Genomic DNA, 17,922 nt, shown 5'->3' with positions numbered 1-17,922 from the left:
TCTCATTGTTAGATGGTTTCTCTGGTTACAACCAAATCCTAGTCCATCCTAACGATCAAGAAAAAACTGCATTCACAACCCCATGGGGTACCTTTATGTACGTTAAAATGCCTTTCGGATTGAAAAATGCAGGGGCCACCTTTCAAAGGGCAATGGATATTGCTTTTGCAAAAGAAATCCATGATTTCCTAGTTATATACCTTGATGATATCATAGTGTTTTCCAAATCAGATCAACAACATTTGGATCATCTTAGGTAGGTCTTTATTAAATGCAGGAAATATGGCATCTCACTAAATCCTAAAAAGTCTTTATTTGGTTTGGAAGAAGGCAAACTATTGGGCCACATTATCTCCAAAGATGGAATTTGGATTGATCCAACTAGGATTGAAGCTATTTTGCAAATACCTCACCCCAGGAACATTAAAGAACTTCAGGCATTTTTAGGAAAAATAAATTTCTTAAGAAGATTCATCTCAAATCTAGCTGAACTGATTAGACTATTAAATAACATGTTGAAGAAAGATTCGGCTATTAAATGGACAGTAGAGGCTAAAAAATCATTCGAAGATATAAAACTAGCCTTGAATCAAACACCAGTCCTCATAAGTCCAATGTTTGACAGAGAATTTATCATTTTTTCTTTTACATCTGAACATAGTATTGTTGTAGTTTTACTACAGAAGAATAATCAGGGATTCAAACAACCAATAGCATTCTTTAGTAAAGCTCTAAGAGATGCATCCTTAAAGTATAACATAATGGAAAAATAGGCTTTTGCTTTGATACAAGCCATCAAAGATTTCAGAGTCTATATCTTGTATTCTCACATTGTAGCTTATGTTCCTAATGCTGTAGTCAAAGATATTCTAACTTAGAATGGAATTGATGGCAAAATGGGAAAGTGGATAGCTACCATATTAGAGTATGGCATAGAGATTAAACCTACAAAGTTAGTCAAAGGCGAAGGGATGGCTAAACTTATGGCTGAAACCAATTGTCAAGCCCTAGGCATAAATTTTATAGCAGAACTGGACAACGAAGAGGAGATGGTGACTCCACAGATCAATCAAGCCTTTTTAGACTCACCCTGGTATGCTGACATAATATACATTCTACAAAATTTACAAGCTCCTCCAGGGTTGTCCAGAACTAAAAGTAGGTTCTTGAAAATGAAATCTCTGAAATTCTACATAATGGATAAAACTTTATTTTGGAAAAATCATGAAGACATTCTGTTAAATTGTTTATTAAAGGAAGAATCTAACAAAGTAATATGAGAATTTCATGCAGGTGATTGTGAGGGCACCTCTACTAGAAGACGACAACTGATAAAATCCTAAGAGCTGGATTTTACTGCCCAACCCTGTTTTCTAATGTAAAAAAGTTTGTAACTTCCTTCCACAAGTGTCAAATCTTTGAAGGAAAAATAAATCTTCTTCCTTTACCTCTGAAACCCATTTCTACTGAAATACCATTTCAACAATGGGGTCTAGAATTCATTGGCAAAATTCATCCCCCCCTCTTCTGCTCACCATATATGGATACTGACTACCAAAAATTACTTTTTAATGTGGATAGAAGCCATTCCCTCCAGACAAGCCACTGATACTATCATCATAGGTTTTCTAGAGGCCAATATTCTATCTAGATTTGGCTGTCTAGACAAAATTATCACAGATAATGCTACAGCATTTAAATCATAAAGGATGATTGATTTCTGCCATAAATACCATGTAACCCTTGGTCACTCTACAACCTACTATCCCCAAGGAAATGGACTTGTAGAATACTCCAATAAAAGCCTAATGAATATAATTAAAAATTTGTTGGAAGACAATAAGAAAACATGGAACAAAAAATTGATCAATGGTTTGTGTGCAGACAGGCTTACAACTAAGAAATCTATGGGGACCAATCCCTATCAATTAGTCTATGGGATGGAAGTTGTTTTCCCTTCATCATTAGGAATTCCAATAATGAAACTACTCCAGGAATCCCAAGTTGAGCCAAATGATATTCAGAGGAGAATCAATCAGACCATTCATTTGGAGAAAACCAGAGAGGAGGTATACATTAGAGCCCAAATACTGCAGGAAAAGCTTAAGAAAGTTTTTGATAAAAGAACCAAAGTAGAAGACTTATATCTTGGTGACAAAGTTTTAAAGTGGGACTCCAGAAGAGAAGACAAACGGAAACATGGGAAGTTTGACTTCCTATGGAAAGGTCCATACATTAGATATGCCTTTAGAGGGAATAATTCTTATTTTCTCAAAGAGTTAAATGGTGTAGAGATAGAAGGAGGACCAGTCAATGGTCGAATGTTGAAACATTACATTGAGCCAAGTTACTAATTCTAAACTTCAGCTGTACATAATATATCCTTCACAATTTTTAAGTGTTGATAGGATGCTGAAGTTTTGGAGTTAAAGCCCAAAGAGAAGGCCCTAAGCTTCAAGATTATCACTGTCATAGATATCAATAAAGAAGCAGAATCAAAGGAATTTGCAGAGTGAAATCACAGTCTTTCAGAAGGCCATTGATCTATAGTTCTTGACTTCCACCAGGGACAGCCATCCCCAAGTGGAGCCAATGTTATGTTCCTATACCAATAGGTGTCATAATTTATGATTGACTTAGTTTATCTCTGTAATATGTACATACCTTTGCTTTATGCAAATGTTTTCCATATTCAAAAATTCAAAAAAAATTAGAAAATGTAAAGAGGGTATATCCTAAAAGAAAATCAGAGGATAAAAAGAATAAAAAGAAAAGGTCAAAAAAGATGAAAAATGCACCCCAAGAAAAAGAAAAAGACCATGAAAGTGTGCAAGTCCAAATGCCACTACTTTTTACTTTGGTGAAAAATAAAAGATTGTGTGCAGCTTGTCACTTATGCCACAATCCATGAATGGTCAAATAGTGTAAACTTGGCTATTTCATGTTTTCAATTTCTATGTCTATAGATAGAGATTAAAATCTAACCAAACAGTGTAATTTTGGCAGATAATTAGATTATGTAGAGTGAATAAAAGGAGCTCAACTGTTTAATTTGATCACTTAGATGTAATAAGGATAGAGTTAGATAGATTTATATTGTAAAAGGAAAATAAAAGTTTGATAAGGGTTTGCCAATTTAAGTGCACCCTAATAAAGAGTAGAAAAAATGGTAGGATGTATAGGTTGGTAAGTAGGTGAATGGTTGCAGAATGGTGTATGATGAATGATTAGTTGAAGCTCATATCGTTTACTTTCATCATCATATTACTTTGAAAATGGATAACAAAGACATTTACAAAGTCAGGTTATTAATTTCCTCATTTTCTTTTACCCCTAATGTCACTAACATCCCACTAATAACATTCAAAGCAACAAAAACCCTTAAATCAAAGGGACTCAAAGCATTTCTCTAACTTTTGGAGGGACTGGACCCTTGGCCCAATGATTTACAGGTTTCGAGTGCTAACTCATCAACATTCACTCCATAATTCATCCATTTCATCTAAAAATCCCTTTTCCTAAGGTGAAATCATTATTTGCCTAGGGAAAATAATTAACCTTATATAAAACCCCCTTTTTCTCACAAAAGCCCACAAAATGCACCTAAGCCTAAGTTGTAAATGTTTAAATGCAAAAATGTAATATATTTCAAAACATTTTACTTAGCGTATTCTCATTTCCATGCCTATTTCATATTAACATAATTTATTATAGTCAACTCCCGCAAAATACACCCATCCCCTATATATTATTAAAATCCCTTATTCTAATATCCCACCCTGGTTTGAAATATAAACCTTAAATAATGAAATAATCAAATAGATTGATTAATCGATAGATTAATTAATCTATCCATGATCAATCAAGACCTATAACCCTCCGCTGCATTAAAAAGGAATTAATTAATCAACCTATGATTAATTAAGAACCTTCCTCCAATCGCATCTCCCTCGACGTCATTAATATCCCCAATCCGCAGTTACTAGCCCGTCGGACCCCTCCATTAAATCTTGATCAAGTCCCTTCCCCGACAACTGTATGATCTGACACCTTCAGATCTAACGACTGATGATCATATCGGGTGGCCTCCGATGTCGAACATTACCCGCCCGATACAAGCGGTTTCACTAGTCACTCTGCCGCTACGTGTCACCCGATGAATGGCATCGGGCAGACCTCTCCCAATACCACTACACCCTCATAAGCAGTGTGATAGATTCCTCTTACCGCCCCCACTTACCACCTTCGCTAAATGATAAAATTTCTCATCTGTTAAATGGCACCAACTATAGTTTTCATTATACCCACCAAAACATTGACTTTGCCAAATAAAAACAAAAATACTCATTATTTTGTTTTACCAAGAAAAGAACCTTTTGTTCTCCATGCACACTTAGAGTACATTCGAGCCACCACCCTGCTTCCAACCATCAACCTTCAGAAGCTGCTGAACTCCAGATTTCCATTGCAGACCTGTGCGCTCCTTGCAAATAGTGCACCAGAGTCATTTGTCCCTTTATGCAACCATAACCAGGTATTTACCTATTTTACTGAGAAACCCTATTTTCATATTCAACCTGGACTAAATTGCTGTGAAAATGAAGTAATTTAGTGATAGCAAGTTGTTCGGTAGTCTAGAGACTCCCAGAAACGACCCAATTCTTCACAAATTCCCTGGAATTCCCTACCCTCATCCTATATATTATTAAAATCCCTTATTCTAATATCCCACCCTGGTTTGAAATATAAACCTTAAATAATGAAATAATCAGATAGATTGATTAATCGATAGATTAATTAATCTATCCACGATCAATCAAGACCTATAACCCTCCGCTGCATTAAAAAGGAATTAATTAATCAACCTATGATTAATTAAGAACCTTCCTCCAATCGCATCTCCCCCGACGTCATTAATCTCCCCAATCCGCAGTTACTAGCCTGTCGGACCCCTCCATTAAATCTTGATCAAGTCCCTTCCCCGACCACTGTATGATCTGACAGCTTTAGATCGAACGACTGACGATCATATCGGGTGGCCTCCGATGTCAAACATTACCCACCCGATACAAGCAGTTTCACTATTCACTTTGTCGCTACGTGTCACCCGATGGATGGCATCGGGCAGACCTCTCCCAATACCACTACACCCTCATAAGCAGTGCGATAGATTCCTCTTGCCGCCCCCACTTACCACCTTCGCTAAATGATAAAATTTCCCATCTGTTAAATGGCACCAACTGTCATTTTCATTATACCCACCAAAACATTGACTTTTCCAAATAAAAACAAAAATACTCATTATTTTGTTTTACCAAGAAAAGAACCTTTTGTTCTCCATGCACACTCAGAGTACATTCAAGACACCACCTTGCTTCCAATCGTCAACCTTCAGAAGATATTGAACTCCAGATTTCCATTGCAGACCTGTGCGCTCCTTGCAAACAGTGCACCAGAGTCATTTGTCCCTTTATGCAACCATAACCAGGTATTTACCTATTTTACTGAGAAACTCTATTTTCATATTCAACCTGGACTAAATTGCTGTGAAAATCAAGTAATTTAGTGATAGCAAGTTGTTCGGTAGTCTAGAGACTCCTAGAAACGACCCAATTCTTCACAAATTACCTGGAATTCCCTACCCTCGTCCTATATATTATTAAAGTCCCTTATTCTAATATCCCACCCTGGTTTGAATATAAACCTTAAATAATGAAATAATCAGATAGATTGATTAACCGATATATTAATTAATCTATCTGCGATCAATCAAGACCTATAACCCTCTGCTGCATTAAAAAGGAATTAATTAATCAACCTATGATTAATTAAGAACCTTCCTCGAATCGCATCTCCCCCGACGTCATTAATCTCCCCAAACCGCAGTTACTAGCCCGTCGGACCCCTCCATTAAATCTTGATCAAGTCCCTTCCCCGACCACTGTATGATCTGACACATTCAGATCTAACGACTGATGATCATATCGGGTGGCCTCCGATGTCGAACATTACCCGCCCGATACAAGCGATTTCACTATTCACTCTACCGCTACGTGTCACCCGATGAATGGCATCTGGCAGACCTCTCCCAATACCACTACACCCTCATAAGCAGTGGGATAGATTCCTCTTACCGCCCCCACTTACCACCTTCGCTAAATGATAAAATTTCCCATCTGTTAAATGGCACCAATTGTCGTTTTCATTATACCCACCAAAAAATTGACTTTGCCAAATAAAAAAAAAATACTCATTATTTTGTTTTACCAAGAAAAGAACCTTTTTTTCTCCATGCACACTCAGAGTACATTCGAGCCACCACCTTGCTTCCAACCATCAACCTTCAGAAGCTGTTGAACTCCAGATTTCCATTGCAGACCTGTGTGTTGCTTGCAAAGAGTGCACCAAAGTCATTTGTCCCTTTATGCAACCATAACCAGGTATTTACCTATTTTACTGAGAAACCCTATTTTCATATTCAACCTGGACTAAATTGCTGTGAAAATCAAGTAATTTAGTGATAGCAAGTTGTTCAATAGTCTAGAGACTCCCTGAAATGACCCAATTCTTCACAAATTCCCTGGAATTCCCTACCCTCATCCTTGAATCCACAAGAACCAAGGATGGATGCTCCAGTTGCCCTGGATGTCAGGCCAGTTACTACACCCCACAGAGATTTAGACCATCTTCCCCTAGCTGACAGAGACTTTCAAATAAAGGACCTCACCTTTGATGAAATCCCTTTGAAATTGCATTGCAGCTACAGAGATAATTACTTAAGCCATGCAAATAAGATAGGTCTCTGGTAATCAAACTTGCCCAAGCATCAATTCCCTAGTGTCCATGTCTTCCCAGATATTATTCCCCATTGCCATGCCAACTACGACCCTATTACGAAAGCTGTGATGTCTCTAGACCAAAAAATCCTATTCACCATTACAGCTGAGTCCATAAATGAGATGTTACAGTTGCAGCTGGGTCAAGACCTCATTCCCCTTTCCATTTCTGATTTACTTGAAAGATCTTCAAAGCTATCCAGTTCCAGAAGTTCCCAAATTTGCCAGACTTTCATTAAAGAAGGGCATATGCCAAAAGACCCCCCTCCTTACATGTCTGTCATCTTTTATGATCTGGGCAAAGATATTGTCACAATGATAGCATGCATTTTAGGTTTTTCCACCAATGAATATGTTGATGAGATGACCTTTTCCTACATGTCTGTTTTTACCCCTAGTCAACCTCCTGCAATCAAATTTTATTATGCCAAGTTCATTACTGATAAAATGCATGATCAATTGATGAGACTGGAGAATGAAAGGGTCTTTAAATACTCATCAGTCCTATATCACTTATTTCTTTACTACCAGAATAATAGGTTTCCCTTCTCTGTAAAAAAACTTGATACCAGAGCGAATCCTAGATCTGTCATTTTCTGGACTTCTCTTTTCCACAGGTCTCATTCTTCTCCCTACTCATATACAGATTCTATTGACCAGTTTGTACATCCAATGACTAAAATGTTGATAGGAAGTACCCCTCCCAAAATTAGTGCATACATCAAGAGGGTTCTCCAGTTGTCTAAATAATACAAAGTTGGGGATTGGTATCTATACCAAAACAATACCGAAATCAGAATCTATGGGTGTGAGTTGCCTCCTTACAAGTTACCTAGATATCCCCCCATGCGATTGTTTACTTTGGAGTACTACAGGCAAATGATAAATTCTGATGATATTCACTTTTTTAAGACCAAGAAGAAAGCCCACTTGAGAATAAAGGATCACATAGACCCATTCATTTGCAACAATAGGGAAGTAGGAAAGGTGGCAGATGAAATGCTCTAGAATCTGAGACTAAAAAAGAGTTTCATCTGGGCCTACGACCCTCACAGCTTCATTTGTGACAGAAGGAAGAAACATAAGCTATCACCATATATCAACCATAGGATCCCAGAGATTGAACAATATTCCAACCAATCTGAGTGGGTAGAAGGCACTTAAATAGAGCAAGATAGCACACAAGTTGAAGTTGACAATGTATGGGTAGATTTAGAAAGAAGATTTGATGAAGATTCCTTTGTACATGTGCCAAGAGAGACTTCATCACAAAGGCAGTCCTAGGAACCTAGTACACAGCCATCAGAACATCAAGATACATCAGAACAGGTAGAAGATTCAGAGCAACCAAAGTCCTCAAAACAAGCTGAGCCATCAAGACAATAGGAGCATTCAGGACAACAAGAAGAATCTGAGCAGCCCGAAATCTTAGAAGAGCTAGCTCAACCTCAGAAAATCATGAGAAATCCTCTTGTGTTGTAGACCCTTCTCAATGAGGAACGAAATCTCAAAAGAGATAGAGAAGAGGCCACTCCTTCCAACAGGCCTGTTGATCAAACTTTTGCTAAAAAGCAAAGGTTGAACCCCTATGCAAAGGAAGAATATAATGAAGAGACCACAGACAATGCAATGGCAGAAAAGACAAATAATATGCAGACTATCCCAGCAGGTGGTACATCGTCCACCTCCCATATACAAGCATTGGAAATACAACAAAGCAAAAAAGTGTTTTCTTTTAGAGCTTTCTCTGAACAGAGCTTAGACATTAAAGGGAAATACAAAGAAATCAAAGAAAGGAATGTGAAATTAAAAGCTCGAACCTATGCTCATTACCTCAAAATGGCTCCAACTAATCAGACTAGGCTTATGTCAACTTTTGACATAAATGAAGGAAAAATGAAAATGAGCTTCCTAAAACCAACTGTATAGCAACCGAGGTCAATGGCTGACTATTTGAAAATTGGTTTTGAAGTTTTAGCCAAGGATATCCATCCAATTGACCAAATAGAAATGCACAAGAAGACTGGTGAAATGGTCTATTCCACGCTGACTAATAAAGCCATTACAACACATCACTTACAAAATTCATTGCACAACACCACAGCACAGCTGCAATTGGAAAAGGCCTCCTCTCAGGCCAAAGACATCAAAATCAAAACTTTATAAGATCTGGTGATATAATTGGGACATGATCCCAAAGATGTCAAAGCAGCTGAATAACTGATTAAGAATAAAAATGATGATATAGTTGCATTAAAGAAACAGCTTAAGATCCCTCTTCTTGTTATCGGGAAATCTAGTGTCCATGCAGAGCTACTGTTGGAATTATGATGCATGTGTTGTACTTCATGGCAACCCACTCATAGAAGAACATCTCACTTAGTTATCACTAGATGAATCTTCAGAGGAGATATTAGATGTGACTGAATGCATGGGATGCAGGACAGCTCAAAGGAATCAGATGATAGTTCTAAATGTGACAAGTTAGCTTTGCCATCAATTCCAAAGGGGGAGATTGTTGGCATTATGAGACAAGTGTTGTCCTTGATGGCAAATCACACAGATTAAAAATCATAGTGCAGAAGGTCAGCAGCAAGGAATTGATGAGCAGAAGGTTAGCAGCAAGGAATTGATGATCAGACTACAAGTATGAAGAGAAAATACATATACGCAGGTTCATTGTGACCAAGCCACGTATACACGTGGGTTAGACATTTCAAAGGTGCGTATGCATATGCACGCACTTTCATGCAAGGAAAAGTGCGTATATGTTGGAGAACTTACTTTTGGTCCATGGTAGTTAGTCCTCGGTATTTGAACCTATGGTTTTGGACCATGGTATCTCGTCAGAAGTGTTGATCCCAAGTATTGGGTCCATGGTATTGGTTTGTTATGGTTTTGGACCATGGTATTGAGTAAGGCCTCAGACTATAAAACGAGAAGAAGATCATTAGGCAAGGACATAGAAAAAGTCTTGAATATATGATGAAGCATGAGATCTAGTATGCAGGTTATGGGTTGATGATGCATTGCTTGATCTGAACTATGGAGGGATCTCACCGGTTGATGGAGAACAAGATCTAAGGATAGATCGGGATCAAATGGTTTGAAATGAACTATCTCTATATGATTGATTATGTTTATTCTTGATTTGTATATTGACGCATGTAATGATCTGAAATGGGTATAACTTTGCTGCAAGTCATGATTGAATATTTATAGATCTGTACGCGGGTTGGCTTTGATATAAGTGCGTATGTACGTGGGTTTGATTCATTGTACTAGCGTATACAATTTGAGCTATGATGTTTGAAGTTACAGGTGGTTCTAGTTGTTGATGACAGTTTAAAGGTGTCAGTATTCTGCATATTCTGTTTGGGTGATTGTGTGTAGCTTCAGTATTGATGGATGAGAACTAAAATTGGATCAAGATCATAATGACTCATATTTATGTGATCTAATGGACTAGATCTGGGTGCTAACACATATATTATCCTTGTATCTGTAATGATCTGGTTATGTCTGAAGTCAAGAAGTGCAACAAAGTTATGAAGAAGTAATTAATGACATATACGCTGGTTCACCTTGATGAAGTTTTGTATACACGTAGGTTCAACACTTCCAAGAAGCGTATGCACTCTGATGCATGATTTTGATGGTACAGTTGGTTCTGGTTGTTGTTGCAGAGTTCTATTTTCTGCTCTGTGTTCTAATATTGACAGGGTTTCAGTGTTTCAGTGATTCAAAGATCAATGATGCTAGTATTGATTGTTTTGTGCTTCAATGATATTTATGGTCTAGTATGAAAATTTGATGAAACGTGGGGCTTTCAGATTATGGTGTTGTGCTTCAGGAGTATCCAGTCTGAAAATGTATGAAACGTGGTACCTGGAGGAGAGAAGATTGTAGGCCGACGCCTACGTACTAGTATCTTAGCTAGTACAAAAGCTAAGGGGGTTGTAGCTCCCATCCAAGAGAGTCTGGAAAAGGAGAGAGGGTTGTAGCCCTCCGCAGGTAGAAGCCTGTGTATTGGTAAAGGACTGCACCAGTACAAAATATTGTAAAATGAAGTATCTTATTGAAAGAAGATAGAGATGACTTGCAGCATGTGCTTTTCACCCACATTGGGTTTCCACCTTATATCATGGTGTTCATGTGTGCTTCTTGTGTGTGATGATCTGTTTTGTTTTACTGCACCTGCTTACTGTTCATATGGTTAATGAAGTTCTGATGCACACAGAGACTTCTATGGTTAATGAAGTCCTTTGGTAGAGGCTTGATCTCTTAAAGGAGATCCGTGGAACAATGGGAAAGAAGCTTAAGAAGAAAGCACATAAGCAGAAGAAGACATCTCAGAAGAACTATGACAGTGGGAGAATCGATTGGGGATTAGGTGTAAGAAGCTCTTTAGATTCAGAATCAGATTCAGAATTATTTCGGAATGAATATGAACTATCAGGTATGAATTTGCTATCCTCTGATGTTCTAGCTATCTATCCATTTGGAAAAGATGAAAGTGATAGCGAAACAACTGAATTTGCTCTGATGGGTGAAAAAGAAAGATATCAAATAGAGGCAGAATTTAAAAGGCTTTCAGATAAAATCAGAGATCAACAAGATCTATTGAACAAAAGGGAATGTGACTTCAAAGAAGAAGCTACCAAACTAAAAGCCCAACTAGAGGAAGGAAACAAGGTAAGGAAGTTATTCAAGGACAAATATCAAAAGTTGCAGGATGAAGTAACATCACTAAGAGATGAATTCAATGAAAGAAGCACAACCATCAAGAAACTCAGAGATAGATCCAGTTACTATGAAAGTCTTGAAGCCACGATCCACTCACTAAAGGAAGATCTTGAAGAATCAAAGAAGAAGAATAAAGATCTACTCCAAGCTATTGAAAAACAGGTAAATGAAGTTATCAGCTTAAAATCTCAGCTGGAATGTGTCTTCAGAATTCGTCAAATGCAGCAGGATCTGAATGAAGAACAAGAAAAGGATATTCTCAAACTAAGGCATCAGTTGGAAGAAGGAAGGAAAGCTGAAGAAGACATGAAGAAGCAATGTCTAGAAAAGGAAGAACAACTTCAAGTTGAGGTAAATATCTTGAAAGATAAATTAGAAGAAAAGGATAAACTGTTACGATTTCAAGATAGTACTAAAGCCTTGGATGATATTCTTAGTAGTAAAAGGTCTCCTGCTATCAAGACTGGTCTTGGTTTTCATGAATCTGTTGAAGGTGAATCTAGTTCACAAGGTGAGGCAAGGAACTCTAAAGAGAAATCTAAAATGATCAACAAGGAGATAAGAGAGATGAGAGGTCAACCCCATCAACAATCAAGGAAAGAGATTCTTCAAAGAAAATATTTTACTCCTAACTATGGAAGGAATAGTCGGCCATTTACTTAGATGAATAATATTGAATTTTATGAATGTCATAATCTTGGACATGTTGCAGCTAGATGTAGAAGAAGAATGGTTCAAGATCATCACACAGAAAGATCATCACATTCCAGGTACTTTAATGGATATTATTTTTCTTGCAATATGTTTGGTCACAAAGCTGTTGATTGCTACAGGAGGAATATGAAACATGTAAGATGTTATGCATGTAACAAGCTTGTACATATAGCAAAGGAATGCAGGAACAAAGGACGGACATCACACCAAAAGGAGAAAACATCATCACACTTGAATATATGGAAGAAGAAGGAAGTACAGTCAGAAAGAGGTGGCATAGCACAATGTACTGAGACACAGCATAGCACAGACATAACAGACTCAGGGGGAGCTGAAAGTGTAAAACTTCAGTGTCCTGAATCTAATACGCAAGTTTCTTAAAGGGAAGTCACGTATATATGCGAGTTAGACACTGCAAAGTCGCGTATATGTTAGTCTGAGGAAAAGCAGTGGGGACAGGCTTAGAAAAAGGATCTGATATGATTCAGTCCATTATTTGCTCTATTGGATTAATAGTTACAATCTGCTAAGGATGTGTCGAAATAGTTTTGATTCTTGTAAGATTTTTAGAGGTGTTTTGATCCTAACTTGATGATGATGATGTCTTGATGCTTATTGCTGATCAGATCTAACAGTAAAAAAAAAAGATGGCACAGGTTGAGGGGAAGCATATGCCTTTAATATTGCATTGTTGGCATTATGGTTAATAGTCCTTGGTGATGAAGATTATATGGTTAAATGATATATCTTGCTATGATTTGGTTATGAGTTGTCCATATGATTCTTGGGGTAACATAATTGATGTTCAGACCATATTAGTGGATTGATTCTTAGATGGTGCATATATGATGCTTACATGGTGATCTTCATAAGGATAAGGAGAAGTACAAAGCTTGAATACAAAATTTCATTACTTGATGATGAGTCTCTCATATGCTATTGTCGTCATATGCATAAAGATCATGATGCAAGGTTCCTATAGTTCTTGGTGCTCATAGTTGATGATATAAAGAAGTTCTAACAAATGAGTTTGAGCTCAAGATACATAGTGCCGATACATGGATGACTACTCAAAGTTTCTTTGTTTGGAGATATGATGATGAGTTCTTATCTATATGATACCTACATATGTTGATTGATGCAGATATTCCCAAGTAATGATACTTAGATCATGTAGATCTTGATGTTGATAAAATGGCTATGGTGGCTTCACAAATGATATAATGTGAATGACTCTGTATGACATATGCAGAATTTTGTTCAAAGGGATGAATTGATGCAGACATACCTTGTTATAGGTTGATGACTTATACTTTACAGGTCGTTTACAGGTTGCTGATCTGAAAATGGGTGTACGCGAGTTGCCTGAAAAGGATCCGCGTACATACGCCGATTTTTGCAGAGACAATCACGTATATGGAGGTTTGATGCATATTAGTAGGGACAGGCTAGGGTTGAAGATATTCAGATATGGGTCTGACAGAGACCATCCGGCACAGATTCAGGGGGAGTAGATAATCTTCTAATAATGCATTGTTGGAATTATCTCAGAAGCTTTTGGTTCTAGTTCACAGATGTTGTTGAGTTCAGGTGGAACAAAGGCAAAGGGAGAACAGAAGGAAATCTTGGTTGCTGATTTGAATGGTGATTGACAGATGTTGCTGCTATCAGTTATTGGTGACTTTCATAAGTCTTGGTATAGATATTTCGTCTCTATGTCATGTATCTCTTTTATGGCATCTCTTTTATGGTGTCAAGGTCATTTAACGGCCTATTTTGGTTTTCCCACTATGCCTGGGATGAACATGTAATGAACTTGGTTGTCATATGTAAATTTTTGATGTATCCCCACTTGGTTGGGTGATGGATGTATGTATTGAGTCTTTTGGTGATAGGAAGGTCTTTTATGATGTATGAGTCATGTTCTTTCTTGTAGAACATCTTTTTGTATACCTTGCTTAAAGTCAGGGGAAGCATGAACAACACTTTCAGGGAGCATGGACAGATTGGTACACCTTGGCTTATACAAAGGGGGAGCACATTCAGAGATTTCAGCAGGTACTCAAGGGGAGTATGGACAGCGGAATGTTTATCAAGGAAAGAGAATATCTTGGTCTGCCCTTTGCCCTTGATGTCAAAGGGGGAGAGTGATTTGGTGTTGTTGCCATCAAGTCCAAAGGGGGAGATTGTTGGCATTATGATGCATGTGTTGTACTTGATGGAAACCCACTCATAGAAGAACATCTCACTTAGTTATAACTAGATGAATCTTCAGAAGAGATATTAGATGTGACTGAATGCATGGGATGCAGGACAGCTCAAAGGAATCAGATAATAGTTCTAAATGTGACAAGTTAGCTTTGCCATCAAGTCCAAAGGGGGATATTGTTGGCATTATGAGACAAGTGTTTTCCTTGATGGCAAATCACACAGATGAAAAATCATAGTGCAGAAGGTAAGCAGCAAGGAATTGATGAGCAGAAGGTTAGCAACAAGGAATTGATGATCAGACTACAAGTATGAAGAGAAAATACATATACGCAGGTTCATTGTGACCAAGCGTCGTATACACGCAGGTTAGACGTTTCAAAGGCACGTATACGTATACACGCACTTTCATGCAAGGAAAAGCACGTATATGTTGGAGAACTTACTTTTGGTTTGTGGAAGTTAGTCCTCGGTATTTGAACTTATGGTTTTGGACCATGGTATCTCGTCAGAAGTGTTGATCCCAAGTATTGGGTCCATGGTATTGGTTTGTTATGGCTTTGGACCATGGTATTGAGTAAGGCCTAAGACTATAAAAGGAGAAGACGATCATTAGGCAAGGACATAGAAAAAGTCTTGAATATATGATGAAGCATGAGATCTAGTATGCAAGTTATGGGTTGATGATGCATTGCTTGATCTGAGCTATGGAGGGATCTCATCGGTTGATGGAGAACAAGATCTAAGGATAGATAGGGATCAAATGGTTTGAAATGAACTATCTCTATATGATTGATTATGTTTATTCTTGATCTGTATACTGACGCATGTAATGATCTGAAATGGGCATAACTTCGCTACAAGTCATGATTGAATATTTATAGATCTGTACGCAGGTTGGCTTTGATATAAGCGCGTATGTACGCGGGTTTGATTCATTGTACTAGCGTATACAATTTGAGCTATGATGTTTGAAGTTACAGGTGGTTCTGGTTGTTGATGACAGTTTAAAGGTGTCAGTATTCTGCATATTCTGTTTGGGTGATTGTGTGTAGCTTCAATATTGATGGATGAGAACTAAAATTGGATCAATATCATAATGACTATATTTATGTGATCTAATGGACTAGATCTGGGTGCTAACACATATATTATCCTTGTATCTGTAATGATCTGGTTATGTCTGAAGTCAGGAAGTGCAGCGAAGTTATGAAGAAGTAATTAATGACATATACACTGGTTCACCTTGATGAAGTTGCGTATACACGCAGGTTCGGCACTTCCAAGTAGCATATGCACTATGATGCATGATTTTGATGGTACAGTTGGTTATAATTGTTGTTGCAGAGTTCTGTTGTCTGCTCTGTGTTCTGATATTGACAAGGTTTCAGTGTTTCAGTGATTCAAAGATCGATGATACTAGTATTGATTGTTTTGTGCTTCAATGATATTTATGGGTCTGGTATGAAAATTTGATGAAACGTGGCCTTCAGATTATGGTGTTGTGCTTCAGGAGTATCCAATCTGAAAATGTATGAAACGTGGTACTTGGAGGAGAGAAGATTGTAGGCCGGCGCCTACGTACTGGTATCTTAGCTAGTACAAAAGCTAAGGGGGTTGTAGCTCCCATCCAGGAGAGTCTGGAAAATGAGAGAGGGTTGTAGCCCTCCGCAAGTAGAAGCCTGCGTATTGGTAAAGGACTGTACTAGTACAAAATATTGTAAAATGAAGTATCTTATTGAAAGAATATAGAGACGACTTGCAGCAGGTGGTTTTCACCCACATTGGGTTTCCGCCTTATATCATGGTGTTCATGTGTGCTTCTTGTGTGTGATGATCTGTTCTATTTTACTGCACCTGCTTACTGTTCATATGGTTAATGAATTTTTGATGAACTAACTAAAGATCAACATTTAAAGGATTAACTGAATCATAAGTATTTCGGATATATGCTAGTTTCTTTAGACACAATTACGTATACACGTGGGCTCCCTTGAATGAAGTAGCGTATATGTATCTAAGTATGGAAATGAAAAAGTATTATTGACCTGATAATACTGATTCACCCCCCCACCTCTCAGTATTATTTCCAATAGCTACTAGTCCCACTAAGACTGGTAGCTATCTTAGAAACAAACAAACTAAAACTACTTTCGTTTTCCTTTATGAGAAGTAGATAAGAGGGGAACAAAGGAGACCAACCTCATCTTGCGCTTGGTTCCTTGCTTGATTCCTCTCCCTTCTGACAGATCTTTTCCACTCGCTTCCTCGTCTACCCAACTTCAAAGAGAACCTATGGAATCAAAGCAGCATAACACTATCCAAGAACAGAGATCTACTATCACAAACAATATAGGACCATATATATATTGACCACACAAATGCATATATCATCAAACATACAAGAATGTGGAGGAAAACTTGAATAGCTTTATTAATATCAAGAACAGCAAAGAGGATTACAACCAATTGTTCTGACCCAACATCATCCTCTCAGCAAGAAAGCCCTTCTTCACCTCATGAAAAGCTTAGATCACCCAACACTATGATGTTACACCAAGAAACCAACAGCACTTCCTTACAAGATACAAAATTCCAACGTCTGGATCTCTGGGATGAGGGATCCATATATAGATGATTGCAGGGAGGTGAGTCAGCTACTGAGATTTGATTAGTGTCCTCTCTCTGATAGTTCTTGATTCCACTTGGAGATTGATGATCTCTTACTCATCCCCTAGGCGAATTCAGAGAGGCAAGTGTCACAGGAGAAGTTTCTGAAAGATTCCATGATCATCGACCTCGCAAATTGACTCTGCCATTTGTCCACTCTCGCCCATCGCACCCCATAGAAGGGATTTTCAGTATGCATCACACCTCCCGTGTGCATTTAGGTGGGATGCATCGCACTTTGACCATGGAGCAGGTGAGATGGTCCAACTTTGACCACTGAGTAGTTTTTCATGGAGAACTTCTGGGAGATGATGTAATCAGCTAACCTTGTTCTTTTAGGGGATGGAAAAACACTTTTAGGGACTTAGGAGTCCTTGGTTTATGGACATGTTTGATTCGGGTTGCAGTGCCCAAAAATGTCTATAACAGTTCCCCCTAAAGCATGAGGTCGTTAATCTTTTGATGTCGAGTGAAATGCTTTATCATGAGGATCCGAAGTTTTTTTTGAGTTGGAAGGTGACCTGTAATAAGATACAATACAATACATTATCTTCATAATATTTTCATGATCTGGTTGAGGTGGGCATCCCCATGCTCAACTTTATAAATTCTTTTCATGTACATAGGACAGACAATCGTCTGTGTGCAGACTGATGATTCTGGTAGAGCCATCATCCCTTAGATTGGATGATTATCTGTGCAACAATGATGTACATTTGATGTCTTTATTTTCCTGAATATATATCGC

The sequence above is a fragment of the Pinus tabuliformis genome, chromosome 1_2, assembly GCF_031772625.1.
Source record: "Pinus tabuliformis cultivar Carrire ecotype Pingquan chromosome 1_2, CPIR1, whole genome shotgun sequence".
In the NCBI taxonomy this organism is placed as follows: Eukaryota; Viridiplantae; Streptophyta; class Pinopsida; order Pinales; family Pinaceae; genus Pinus; species Pinus tabuliformis.
The sequence above is the reverse complement of the archived record's forward strand: the minus strand, read 5'-3'. Positions refer to the sequence as shown.